Source organism: Dermacentor albipictus, chromosome 1, assembly GCF_038994185.2.
Source record: "Dermacentor albipictus isolate Rhodes 1998 colony chromosome 1, USDA_Dalb.pri_finalv2, whole genome shotgun sequence".
Lineage (NCBI taxonomy): Eukaryota > Metazoa > Arthropoda > Arachnida > Ixodida > Ixodidae > Dermacentor > Dermacentor albipictus.
Window position 1 is genome coordinate 359,756,552 of NC_091821.1, and position 14,661 is coordinate 359,771,212.

The following is a 14,661-nucleotide window of genomic DNA, read 5'->3' on the forward strand; positions in this document are numbered from 1 at the left end:
TCTTTTATTCACCATTGTGGGTGGTGGTGATCACAACGACGACAAGCGTGTAATCCGTGTTTTAGATTCAACTCCCATTGAAACCACCGCAAAACGTATTAAACCTTTTTTATGACATGTAGAATGTGCAAATGTCATACAAGCATTTTTCCGACATTTGAACGTTTGAGCATGTATGCTATAGCGTTTGTGCGTATCATGTTACACGTGTTATCATTGCCATTGTATGACAAGCACATATATAATCCGAAGTGCTTTGGATTCTTTTACCTTTGTTATCCACATCTCTTGTTTACCTTTGGTTCCTTTTCCAATGTTTTGTGAAAATTGGCTGTTCCTACGCTGTTACAGCCAAGACGCCAAGAGTATCTGGAAGTAATGATAATAGGACAGTCGCCGACAAAGACTGATTTGAGATGGAGTATTTTGCGCCTCCCCTGTGCGGAGATGTTGGAAACATTGGGCGAAAAAGTGAAGTCCTTAATATTCTGAATACTAAGCGAAATATCAATTTTGCTATGGCGTGGAAGTTTGTATTTTTTTTTTGTTTCTATGCGTATGCTTGAGTGTTTTTATGCTTCCGTTGCGTATCAACAGATGCCAAGCACCGGAATTTACTCTTGTTGCCGATTACAAGAACCTTGTGCGGAAAGCCTGCTTCCTGCAAGCCACCGATTCGCGTTTGTTCCTATCTCTGACACGTGTCGTGGTTCGGCACTGAAAACGTCAATACAGGTCCTCTGAAAGTGTCTGGAAGCTTTCCTTACTCATCCTTTGTTCCTAGATGCTCATTCGTATGCAAATACGTGTTTCCTTTCGGCTGTGAATCGGCAATAGATGGCATTGGCTGCTTCTGTGAACGCAGTAACCTACACTAGTGCGGGAAGGAAAGGAGCACCATGTTACTTCGTATTGAGGATGCCGCGCTCAGATATCATAGCAGTGCAGTGGTTTCGGCTAGGTAGTTTATCATAATTTTAAGTGGTGCAGCGCGAAGCAGGACAGAGGGACACGGAAAGCGCTCGGCCTCGTTCTTTACGTGCATATGTGTTCTGCTTCGCGCGGCACCACTTAACCTTATAGCATTGCGGAGACGCGTTGACTACGCAGAGGCTGTAGTGAAGCAAATGTATTCTCCTTCAAGAAACTTTGTTCTTCGCATATTACCTGAACTCGTGACTTTTCTCTATGACCGAGGTGGAGGAATGTTGCGACCCGAGCCGATAGGCGAATGCTGAATTGCATGCATCTTCCGGAGAAGCTCCGCAGGGCAAAACGTTTGCCAACGAACGGACAATGCCATTATATGAAAGTAGGTTGCGTTTATTATCTACAAAAAGAAATATCGACGCAGAAGGGACTGGTTCTGGTTCGGGTTTGCATTATGTCTACTGTCGACCAAATGTGCGATACAGCTGCAGCCAGCGCCTACAAACCTGGCGGAATATGCGAGACAGCGTCGCTTTATAATCGTGCATAAACTGAGCAAGCGCTATTCTATAATGCCAAACACCATCATTTTCAAATGTGATGGTCATTCTTGGCGATACCCTGTTCCCTTAATCTTTTCTTCCATAAAAATGCTAAGGCATATCGGTAAAGGCCAAGTCTACGGAATAAAAGAACTTGAAGGCAATCTTGAGAGAATGCAGAACAAATAGGCGACGTTACCATGTGTCCCAGTAAATCTAGCAGTTTGCGACCGAAACAAGCAGCACCAACGCATCTACGCCAGAGCGAATTAAAAAAAAAAGTTGGAAAGAGAGAATGGAAATAAATGGCTAGTGCTTTCTTCCTTTCATTTGGTCATGGATTCACTAGGGCCGCTATTTTGTAGCGATTCCTTATGCCTTATGATATGCTATTTTTATCATCCACCACACAGGGCCGCCTTATCCCGTTGATAATGTGGGCAGACCATGGCTCTGACCACTGGCCAAGCGGGAAAAGCCGGAAAAAGCATAGAATGGGAAAAGCCATCGCTACAAAATACCGGCCTAGGTCGCGTCCCATTCGCTAAATTTACATGTATATTGCATGCCGACACTGTTGCTTTTCAGTGTTTCTCACAGCTGTACCAACAGAACGACCTTCTGTCCATAGTGACGCTCACTCTATGGGCGCTTTCCCCGCTGTGTTTCTCGACCGCTCTGTAGGCTTCAAGGACGGGAGCGGAAAGCACCCACTCAACGCATGAAGCGACGGTGCACCGATGCCTGAAAGCCAGAAATGAATAGAATACGAATATCGGATATTTTTGCACCAGCTTGCCAATAACGTACAGCTATTTTTACCGAACAATTTGAACATCCTTGCATTCCCAACTATAAAATATCTGTACCTTTATATTGTACATTGTAAATCACGCTTTATTAAACACATAAAGGGAGCTTACGGACGAAGACTTAGGAGTAACTAAGTTGCGTGTTAGAAAACTAAGATGTCTAAGGAGAATGCGCATTGAAGTATATTCGGTCGGTATAAAGCAAACTTAGTGGACCAAACGACATCCCTGTTTACCGCGGCGACCAGAAATGCATGTCGCCTGCGGTTACGGCAAAAGTACAAAAAAAAAGAATATCAGTGGAGCTTTAGCGATGAATGCTAGAGAAATGCGTTAGCCTTACGTCGCATATCGTTGAGGTCCTGGATCTATGATTTAAACTGTATTCACCACATTGCAAACTGTTGTTCTGGTGCTCACTCGACACACACCCTGCCTCTTCGAGTAGCGAAATGCACCTGACAGTGGCTGTGAGCTGAACAAAGAAGTTTAATTTAGCGAAGTGGATTTGTGCGTGGAATTTCGCCTGATTTATGCAGAGCGCTTCCCGTGGTCATCATGTGCATGGCGAAAGGAAAGAAAAAGGCCAGAAAGTCCGGAAGGCAGGAAGGTAGTTAGAGTTGTCGTTCGGGTAATTATGGAATGAGAAAGACTTTTTACAGGTGCTTCTCTTTCAAATTATTAGCCCATTATTAGCCTTATGCACATATCTTGTTGATGACGTCGACGTTTCATTTCCGTAATAGCCTCCCATATATGCTCGGTCGCAGGATAGCACGTGCTCAAGGTACTCATTATCTCGCAGTTGCGGTACTTTAATCAGCAGAGTGAAGCTGTTAAGAGATTGACGATTGATACACATTATTAAAGATACTATGATATTGGCGTCGTACGGCGATGATAGGCCCTATCACGTATGAACGAAACAGATATCTTACGCGCGTTATAGCTTTAACAGCAGTGACAGAATATTCTTCTTTTAAGGTGGCGCAGGCACCAGAAAAGAGCTATACCGTAAATGCGTAGTCTTGGAATGAGTCCGCTTAGACAATTTTGTTTCATTAACCAGGAAAATGAACGCGATTGTGGCACTTTCTCCCGCCCAAACATTTTTACCACTGTGATCAGTTTTACAACCGATCTTCTATTCGTTTCAGTGAGCATACCGCCCACAACAATAACTCTGCGCGTTAAAATGAGTATGCACATGGGAAAATATTATGGCTGAACTCATGTCACGTTGACTGTCGGCACTAATGCTAATAGCAGTTGAGCAGTGCAGCGGCAGATCATATTCAATTCTGAGACTTTCATTGCTTCTACTGTATACCGAGTATACTCCGATATTGTCGCACTTGTCGGCGGAACTCGTTTGCCAATGTCGCTCATGAGCAAGGAAGCATGACGACGGCCATATAACGCTGATGCAGGGATGATGGAATGAAGAAGAAGGAATGTTATCGACGGAACGACAAGGGCGTATAATGATGGTCGCAAGACGACAATGTGACGTCGAAAAATTATGACGATGGTGTAACTACTAGCACGTTGCAACGACGTCGTGAGAACAATGAGATGACGACGACTCTATGACGACCCGCCGCGGTTGCTCAGTGGCTATGGTGTTAGGCTGCTGAGCACGAGGTCGCGGGATCAAATCCCGGCCACGGCGGCCACATTTCGATGGGAGCGAAATGCGAAAACACCCGTGTGCTTAGATTTAGGTGCACGTTAAAGAACCCCAGGTGGTCGAAATTTCCGGAGTCTTCCACTACGGCGTGCCTTATAATCAGAAAGTGGTTTTGGCACGTAAAAGCCCATAATTTAATTTTTAACGACTCTATACCGATGGAGGTATGACGACAACCGCATCAAGAATCGGGAATGACGACAATGGCACGACGGCGACGATAGGCAAACGGACAAATAATAGCGCCTGTGTGGCACTGACTCGATGATGAAAGTGGTATGACAACGGCTGCATTGAATGACTCTAGCATCATCACGATACAATGTCAATCAATACAATACAATTGATGATACAATCATAATATTGATGATACAATCAATCAATACAATCTCAAGTCTGATCACAAGGTGCAACGTCGATCACTCTACAGCGGTAGTATGACGACGACGGCATGATGACAATGGGAAGACTTTGGTGAAACGACAGCGTGACGACGGTGGCATGATGACAACGGTACAAGGGCGACGGCGTGATGCGAGCCGGATGTCGAAGTTACAGTGAGGACGATGAAACGACCACGACGGAATCCCGATGACAGTATCATAATGAATGCATGACGGCGATGCAGTGATGACGATGACATGACAACGGCATGAGTGCAATGAGATGACGAGGAGTGTATGGGGACAATGCCGTGACGACGACTGTATCGCGAAGGCTCTTTGACGACGATAGCGTGACAAAGATAGCATGGCGAGAGTCGGATGACGAAGCTGGAGTGACGATGGTAACACGACCACGACGACATTACCACGGTGGTCTGAGATTAGAGGCACGATAGCGACTGTCTGACGATGACCACGTGACATCAGCGACATAATTACGATCGAATGACGGCAGTATGATTACAATACAATGGCGAAGAAATATTGACGTTGAATTGGATGACGTTGCTCAAGCGATGACAATGCTCAAACAACTGGATGACGACGACTGTTTGACAAAGATAGTGAGATGACGACGGCATGGTGAGAGTCTGATGACAAAGCTGCAATGATGGCGATGCACGTCCACGACGGCATGACCACGACCACGACCACCTCCATGGCGGGGAGAGGACAACACACCTAGGCCAAGAACGTAACCTCTAACTGAGAAAGAAAGCTGTTTACAAGATAAATTATATGATGCCAGATGATGGTCATCTGGACTGCGCTTTGACTAGTATTGAAAGTACACTCTTAGGCATACTTAAACCGTTTGTGTCGTCTCTTGCCATACGGCACTAATCGTCATCGGTCTTGTGCACATTTTCTTTGTTTAACGGTGCTAGCTCGGTGCTTCCAAGTAACGAATGGCATGCGTGTTGTCAGCATTACAGTGCATTCTCGACAGAAAAGTAGCGAGCGCAGCGTTTTCAAGAAATGAAACACAAGCAAGACGGATGACGATTATTGTTGTGTGGCAAATATACACCCTCAAAGGGTCAGGCTCAGGTGGAGCACTTTTCGGTAAAACACTTTCCGCGATCCCTGATGTCGCCTTATGCAATGCATTAGCACCACTACTAAAGTTATATATGCCAAGTGATTTGTTCCGCAGATGTTCAGACGCCCACCACTCATTGAAGAGGAAAGCAAGCTTATCATGCACATTTTGAGCCAACAGCTCCCACACTTTTCCTATCCGTCTACTGGCATTCGCTGCAGCAAGTCTAGCTAACACTCACCTATACCAATGTTGTTGATCACAAAAAGTGACCTGTTGTTGAACGCCTGCATCTTACAATAGCACGTATTCTCTTTGAATCTTTTTCACATGCCTCGTTTTGTACCTTCCACTGCTTGCTCGTCTTTGGAATTCTCAAACAAACTTATTAGCGGCTTCAATTGAAACAAAAATAGAGTGAATACTAGGCAAAAAAGGAAAACCTAACAAAACCGAAAAGGCGAAATATTGGGAAGTCAAGAGAAAAAAAAACAAGGGAAATAATTGACGCTTGTGGTGCACTAGTGAATTTTAGAAGTGGAGGACAAGCATCACCTTAGGAGAAGCATCATCTTAAATCCCAAGCACACGGAACCAGTTAGTCGGAAACTTGCTCCTTGTGGTATGGCTTTTAGTCCGGTGGTGCAGTATCTCTACCATCCAACGCGCCCGGTCCCCGATATTTCCAACCAAATGCTCTGGCTGCCGCCGCACTGTGTGAATAATTGATCGCACTTTAGCAGCAGTCTGATTTGGCTTTCGAGTCATGATTATCTTCTTCCAATTCTACAACTTTCACATTTGCCTGCTTTATCAACTTCATCGAACTTTATCATTTTCTTGTTTTACCTAATTTTCAGGAGCATGAAAGCTGTGTCATCACAAGGCGTTACTTGTGTTGCATAATAAAAAAGTCCATCACTGTTGCATAAACAACGGCGTTGCACATAGTGCATAAGTTTTATAACCTTGTTCTTACGTCTACGAACGTTTAATATATTTGTTTTTGCTGTCGTACGTTCAGCTGATCGCAATATATTGCTCATAAGACTACGTGACAGATAACTTGCAGAAAGTGCCTAAGAAAAATTATTTTGCGGACCACCTTTTACATAATTTACCCGAGGGAAGCAGTACACTTGTTTAACAGATTTAGGTTGAGCAGATATTTTAATAAAACCTGAGATACCAGAAAAGTGCGTAATTTGTATGAAATTCGTAACGGCTTTAGCATGTCGTGAAAATATTCATGACAACCATTCATGACAACCAGCTAATAAAGATGCAGAAATTTACCTCATCACTATAACCAGTGTATGTAAACCTGGTTTAATGAAAATATTAAGGAATAGATCCTTTACGAAGTGGAGCCCAGCTCAAGTATAAGATGGATGTAGAACATTTGAAAAGTACCGAGGGACTAATTCGTCGACTACGCTTAGGGACAGTATACGCAAATAATTTTTCAATGTAACATTAAACGAGATTCATCCCCGGCTTAATCCTTTGGCAACGACGATGAAGATGTTCGCCATTTCCTCCTGGGATGCCACAGACAAGCGATGTATAGCCGGTAGCCAGAACAAGAGCTGCATTCCACCCATCCTCACTGACCATACTGCCTCAAAAAATTGTTCCGCCCTTGGCCATCACAATAACACAGCGAAAAGCAATGAACACACTCGAACATTTTCTCGAGGGCGTAGGCAGCTTTAACGAGTACTAGAGGCCATGATGTTTGGCAGCGCGAACTTGGACAAAGGACCGCGAAAGAGGTTACAAAGGGATACAGGTACTTTCACCTTCCTTTCTCCAAGTTCGTGCTGTCAAACCTGATGGATCAATGTCAACTAGCCCGGTCGCATACCTCACTACCAGATGACGCGCCGTAGAGTAACATGAAAAGGTAAAACAGAGACACGACGGCCAAAAATGAAATGTTTAAAACGTTCAGTGACAGTCCACTCTTTCAAGGAGGATGACCAGCGAAGCTGTGTATGTGAGCCCCTCAGTGGTGAACTGTCCACTGCCGTGCGTCAAACGCCGTGTGCCCATAAATGTTAGGCGAGGCGCGACTAGTCACTCCTCCATGATGTTGAGCCTCGGAAGATGATGAGGCACCGGGGGGTACACATACTCATGTATTGTTGTAAAACGCGACAAGACGCCTTTTATTAACGAATCCCGCCACGTAGAACAGACACGCACCTCAGCTCACTCTGAGTGGACACACACTGCTTTACCGTAGCCAAGATGATCGTACATTGGTCGACGTGCCGCAGTGCACTAATGATTGTGAGATCACTCGAAAACCAGAAGCGGTCACACGCTACACAGGCCACGCAAAATTGTTTCCATGTAACCTTCCTACGAAACCTTGCCGTTGCTCCGGTGAAACGTTCCAAGTTTGCAGGATCGGGGTCACCTAGACGGTTCGCATTTCGTTCCGCCTCTCTGTCCTGGCGCGCAGCATGTTACGGGACCGCAACCACGGGAGAGAGGAAGGAAAGTGGATACCCAAGCGCTTGGAACGTCGACAAAGACTGGGTAGTGTGATCGTAGACATGGCCGACGCAGGTCAAAGTTTAGTATGTGTTCTTATCAGCTGAATACCTGATACGTGTTGTATTTGGACCTAAGATATGAAACTTATTTTTGCAAGTTGGCGCAGTGCCTAAAGCCTGCTTCTCCTCCACCGCGAGTCGGCCTAGCATTGTATTATCTTCAGGTTCGGCCCACGTATGAGGATAAACTCACGACCTAGACGGCTCTTGCCCACGGGCACATTTTTCATCAAAGCCTAGCCATATACAGCTTTGCTGCCAAACTTGAAGACGTTTCGGCTTCCGTACGAAAGCCTTGTTCAGGAAAAAAAAATGAAAAAGTGGCTAGGTCGCGCGATGGAATCCAGGCCATGGCAGCCGCATTTAGATGGTGGTGAAAGGCGAAAACACCCATGCACTTTGATTTAGGTGCACGTTAAAGAACGCCAAGTGGCCCGAATTTCGGGAGTGCCCCACAACAGCGTGCCTCATAATCAGATCGGGGTGTTGGCGCGTAAAACTCCCTAATTTAATTAATTTAACCAAAAAAGTGGCTCGACGGGGCGAGCTTATGTCTGTTTTAGTACGTGACCGAAGCCCCACGCAGGTGGAAGATTGCCATCCTTCCTGTTTAGCGTTTTTTTTCTTAATCTGTATAAGAGAACATATTACAGATACTGACCAGGATGCCAGTTTCTTTAGCGATTATGCTTGTTATTGTCCCAGTCAACGTCAGTATTAGAATTTGACGCGTGTTTCGCAAGTGCGTTGCAGGCGACATTCTTCTTTCTGCCGTTATTCATTCATTCTTTCAGCCATGTTTCAAAATTTCCGCTTTCGCAGAATACAAAAACATTCACAGTCTGCGCAGGGAACTCTACAAACGACATCGGAATTTTTCTTGCGTGAGCCGGTCTTTCAGGTGCACCAGTTGATGCTTCAGCTTACGGGCAGGAACACGCACCACGTGTACGTTGAATGTCCGCAGAGCCCATGCCAACGCTTCACTGTCTCCTGGCACTTAAAGAACGGCTTTGTGGGCCGGGGGCCGCACCATGCGCGACGAAGCGCCGTTGCGTGTGCGCCGTTCTACAAATTGAATAAAACTAAGAGGGTCGCCACAAGCGCAAAGTTCGCGGCACACCTTCACCAGGTCAGGGGCATTGTCATCTTTGCTGGAGCAAATCCTTTGTGCTCTCTGTGTCAGGGGAGAAGCAACAACGCTTGTGGCAGGGCGGGTGAATGCACTCGTAATGCAAGTAGCGACCGGTGTGCGTAATAAAGGCGGCCGTACTAAAATAAAGGCAGGCGTTTTTCCTCTCTACCGGCACGTCTATACTCGCGGACAACTTTCTGTTGCTTCGAAGGCAAAGCTAGGGGGGCGCAGTTTCTGCCCATGTGTTACAGCTCCAAGTAGTCCGGCAGCGTTTGACAGTGCTTTCGGTTGCTCTGAACAGACGCTGAATCGGCGCTGAATCGCAGCTGAATCACTGAATCGGCGCAGCTTTCCCGTGCGACGGTTTCGCGTTTGCCTAGACGCAGAAAGGAAGAAGCCGCAAAATAAGTTAGCTTTTACATTCAGTAATGTGTTTTGTCTTATTTAACTGTTGCTAATACGGTGTTTTTTTTATCACAGCTTAAGCTCATGAGGATGCAAACACGGGGCTCTTTTCAGAAGCGCTCTCATTTGTGCACGCTTTGGCTCCGTAGCATTCCCTTTTAGCCACGGAAAGTTTTCCGCGAGTAGAGAAAAGGAAGACGACCAGAGATCTCCGTTTCAGCCGCAAATTGAATGGAGGTCTCTATGTTGTTCAGATGCGCCGAGAATGCCTCTAAAGCTTCCTTCTTGATGGAGCAAGAACAGTCATGAATACAGAACAAAAAAAGATCTTTTAATGGGTGGGGGGGGGGGGGGAGTCGAAGGAAGTCAAAGCCGGTGTTTCCACTGACTCCATGGCAAGGTTCACCACGGTAACTGAAATTGAAGCACCTATCGCGGTTCTATACGCTTGTTTGTAGACCATATCCCGAAACACACAGTAAAGTGTTTTCACGTCAGCACTCCATTAGCTTGAGAAGGTCGGTTTAGTCTATCAGAGAGTTGTTGCTTAATTTATCGTCAGAGAGTAAGGCAGCGAAGCACACTTCCACCACCAGATCCACGGGAACACTGGTGAAAAATGGCTTCACATCGAAGGGAACTAATATTTCGACATCGTCGAAAGCTTGCACAAGGAGGGAAGTGCGACGTCCACATTCTGACGCATAGGAATGCCCGGCTTATGAACCTTCGGTAGGCCGTATAATGCTGGCGCCGAGCTGCTGTGGCAGAGAAGCGACTAGTACAAAGATTTCTGGTTCAGCGGAACAAAATGAAAGATGTCAACGACAAGTTTCTGTAGTTCCCTTTCAACTTTCAGCGTGGGATTCCGCTTAAGGCAGACGTACGAGCTCTAATCTTCAAAAAGTGCGACCATTCTGTTTCCTAATCACCTTTGTCCAATATGACGTTGGTGTTACCTATGTGAGCATTCAGAATTACGATGTTAGGATTTCTGCGAGTACTCCCCACAGCATTCGCTTGCTCAGGGGGGAATTTAGTCGAGGCACGAAGCACAAGTTTCACAAGGATGCTTATAGCACGGGTGTGAGCTTCCTCTCGCCGGAGGCGGTCACTGTGGTTGATGGCGCACTCACCCACACAGATCGTCTTTATATTGTCTGGTGCAGCTCCAGTGTTTAAATTTAGCCTCCACTGTTGAATGGGGACGTAGGAGGGCAAGTTGTGCACCGCGGATGAGGCAAGGCCAGGCGGAACGTAGACCCGGTAGGGTTGCAGTTTTATCAACATGTAGCCGTGGGCGAGCTTGGTACGCCAAGCATGACCTTCGACATTAACGTGCGCATGTAATTGAATGTCGGCGAAGTCATGCACGCAGTAACAGCTGGCGTTCTGCTCTTGTGACGCGACTCTGTCCCGAGGGCGTCGCGAGCAGCCTGAGTAGGCGGAGTGAACATGGAATCAGACCCCGCCCTTTGCAGGAAATATTGAGATTCATATGAGCCTTGAACGAAAAAACCCTGACAGTCAGCGAAACGTACTGATGTACTTGAATTACAAACGATTGACCGAACGCCTTCTGTAGATTGATGAAACTGAGGATTCATCCACAAAACGAACTGGCCGGGACGAGGCATAATGAAAAGGCAAAACAGAGACACCAATCGAAAATGAAAAGGTTTAAACAACATTGAAGACCTTTCGGGTTCCATACGGAAACCCTGTTCACAAAAAAGTTGCATTGTGTATACTAACACAATATAACAACAACTTGCTTCGATTATTTGTATTTGTGCGTGTACATATATTACGTGTTGAACTCTTTTGTATTCTGTGCTGAAGCTCACTATTGACTGCCAGTAGGCTGCCATGCCATATACTGTCATGTATATGTGCGTCCTATATGCATTTCATCAGTCAGTATTCCTCATTTGTTTATCTGTTTACCTACACGTTGCGCGGACTACACAGCGGCCTCATGTGTGTTTGTGACTCTGTTTACGAACTTCAGTGTCATACGATTTGCAATCACCTTTGATATATATATATATATATATATATATATATATATATATATATATATATATATATATATATATATATATATATATATATATATATATATATATATATATATAATGTATGTATGTATGTATGTATGTATGCATGTATGTATGTATGTATGCAGTGAATTTTTTGGCATAAGGACGGTGTTTTTTTTTCTTACTAAATATATAACTTCGTATGTTGCTTCTGCGATGCAAAAGGGTAGCCGCCATTAACATGGGGGGGGGGGGGGGGGTACTTCTCTTCCTTTTTAATTTCATGTCAAGAATAGAAAAAAAAGTACGCAGAACACGGTCTACTTCGCCACAAAGAGATGGGCGCCTGCAGGCCTACATTTATGAATGCGAATATTGACGTAAAACCTCCGTGTGTTGAAAACCTCTGAAGGCTAACGCAATGCTTCGGTTTTATCAATAGACATGTGTCCTGGGCAGCTTCTCGGTTTTCCTTGCTCCACTCTTTTTTAAACAGCACCAAGGAAATCTACTTTCAAAATCATTTCTTCCAGCGCGATGCATTACCACGTTTCTACAAGAATGGACGACGCCTTCGGAGATCCAAGAATATAACAGCAATAATAATTTCATATCGCGCATACTTTGAAGACATGTGGGCAACCACACATTGGGATCTAGCCCCGATGCTCGTTAAGTGTAAACGTACGCTATATCGCTGTCCACCACTCTAGTTCGGTTTCACCGCGAGACTTCCTGTGCAGCCAGGACAACACGGCCGTGTTTTCGGCTCCTGAAAATTTGATAAACCTCTCGGAAACTACATCCGCCGGAAGAATGTCGGAAAACCACACCCCAGGAGTGTGATACAGTGGCGAAACTCATCCGAATGTATGGTTCCGCTTATCAGAGGAACTTGTTGCTTTGTCCAGATCGTTTTTATCATTTTCTCTTTATTTAGTCTTCAGCATCCACTCAGCAAGCCTGCCTTCAGCGCAAATTATTTGGGGCTTATTCCTGTCACGGCATGCTTAAACGGAAGCTTCCATTGAAACTTCCGACTCTTCGACTGCCTTGTAAGGCTTTGCTACTTTTCAGAGCACCTTCGTTCCAAAAAGTCGGTGCGGAAGTGGTTGGCGCCTACACCCGACTTGTGTCCTCACTGCTTGACTGTTGTAAAAGAAGGTTTAGGTGATTCCGTGTGCTAACAATCTTTTCGCGATGTCAGACGCTAACATGCAAAGACGGTTGCTGATTTCTGAGTGTGCATATTAAATTGACAGAAGAAAAGACGAAGATACCACATAGTTTGTTGTGGTAATAATAACATAATGTTATTGTAGGAAGCCCTTACACTCCACCTCAAAGTGTGCACCACCGAGCTTTTGTGTGGAACGATATGCTCATTTAATACATTAAAAAAATAAGACGTGGATGTGGGTGATAACTCGTAATAACTAAAGCACTCACCATCCTGTTTTCTGTACCCTGTTTTTTGCTTCCTTGATTTTTCGGAAGGCACTTACTTGGCATGGGCTGCAAAGGCGGAGTCGTTAGCCCATCAACCTTTCAATTTTGGGGCACTTTGCCACACTACACTGCTCTGCTTTTTTTTTTTTTTGCTGTTTTGGTTGTCTCGTTACATCCTTTTATGTGTTTTCGTGTGCAGATCACAGCAGCACCGCGTACTTCTTAGACATCAACGCGCCCTTCATGAGGCACGTGTCCCGAATTTTGAAGGGTTCACTTCATTACGTGTTTGACTTTATTGCTAAAGCTTGCACTGCACCACAATGCACATGCGGCACTCCTCAAATTAAGAGGTAGACTTATCGTACTTGGCCTCTAAACTTATCAGGTGTCACAGAAATTCTTTGCTATCACAGTATGGAATAATGTCAATTGCATCTAGTCCAATCGATAGGAAGATATAAGCCTATGTACAATATAAAAATATACCAGCGCCTTGCGCAACGCAATCCGGACACATGTTGCACAAACGCAGATAGTTTAAAAAGATGATGAGGTGCAGAAGGAGCATTGCCTATGTTCCAAGAGTATTTCAACGGGAAACCTCGGTTTCGCAGGGAGACAGGTGGAATGGGGTGGTACGGGGGTCGTATGTCAAAGATGGAGGATACGGCATAAGAAAATTGACAGATTTCGCCTGCAGAATATGCTGGCTTAGTGTTCACAATGAATAAAAAATGAATTTAAAGAATGACCTCGTAAATGAAGCCACGGATAAGAAGTAGCAGGAAAGTAAGAGAGAGGACAGGGGGTTGATTGTAAACCATGCCTTTTTGGCGTTTTTGAGCTATAGCCACCGTCTTAGTGGGAAATTAGCGGATAGAAAAGAAAGAAAGACAATATTGAGCTATTATACAAAAGCAGGAAGGGCAGTCTAACAGAAATATGTTAACAAGAGCAAGGAGTGGTGAAGTAGATGTAAACAAAAGAGCGCACTGGAAAAGTTGAGTCAACATATGGAGCTCTAATATCATTTAACGCTTTAAAGACAAGACATATAAACACCCTGAAAAATGTATATTTTCTACATAACTGTGCCAGACACATAAAGAATACGTGTAATCTACACAAAGAAAAAAATGCAATAATTTTTTCCAACTATAAGCGGAAAACCTCAAGCAGGAAACTGAAAGTGGGCTTCACCCTAAGCTGCCTAAGGCTTCATTTTCAGTTTTTATAGACAGCTCTTACCATATGTTAACCATAGGTCTACGTTTCATTTTTACGTCACATGTCTGATACCACTACAGCTGGATATCTTTGTTTTGAAAACAGAGCGAGTCGTGTGCTAAACTTCTTCCTCGTCCAGTGTTCCTGTTCTATACCAACAGCTGACGCTAGCTTCCTGTCATTCAGTGTTGGCCGAAGATATTTAGGAAGAAACTTCATACTCAATTTTTAAATCGGCAAGAAATTCTTTTTTACCTGGCATGGTGCCTGTAAACAACACTTGTCAATAAAGGGTTAAATACAGTCACTACTGTGATGGATGAAAAGAACCGACACAAGGTCAAGTTGTGGTGGTTGGGCGTACACACAGATAG

The 14,661-nt window shown here is 44.8% G+C and overlaps 1 pseudogene; it reads left to right on the top strand.

Moving 5' to 3' along the window:
* Nucleotides 1–8,026: 8,026 nt before the first annotated feature.
* LOC135911581 (U2 spliceosomal RNA) lies at nt 8,027–8,206 on the top strand (annotated as a pseudogene).
* The last annotated feature ends 6,455 nt before the right edge of the window (nt 8,207–14,661 follow it).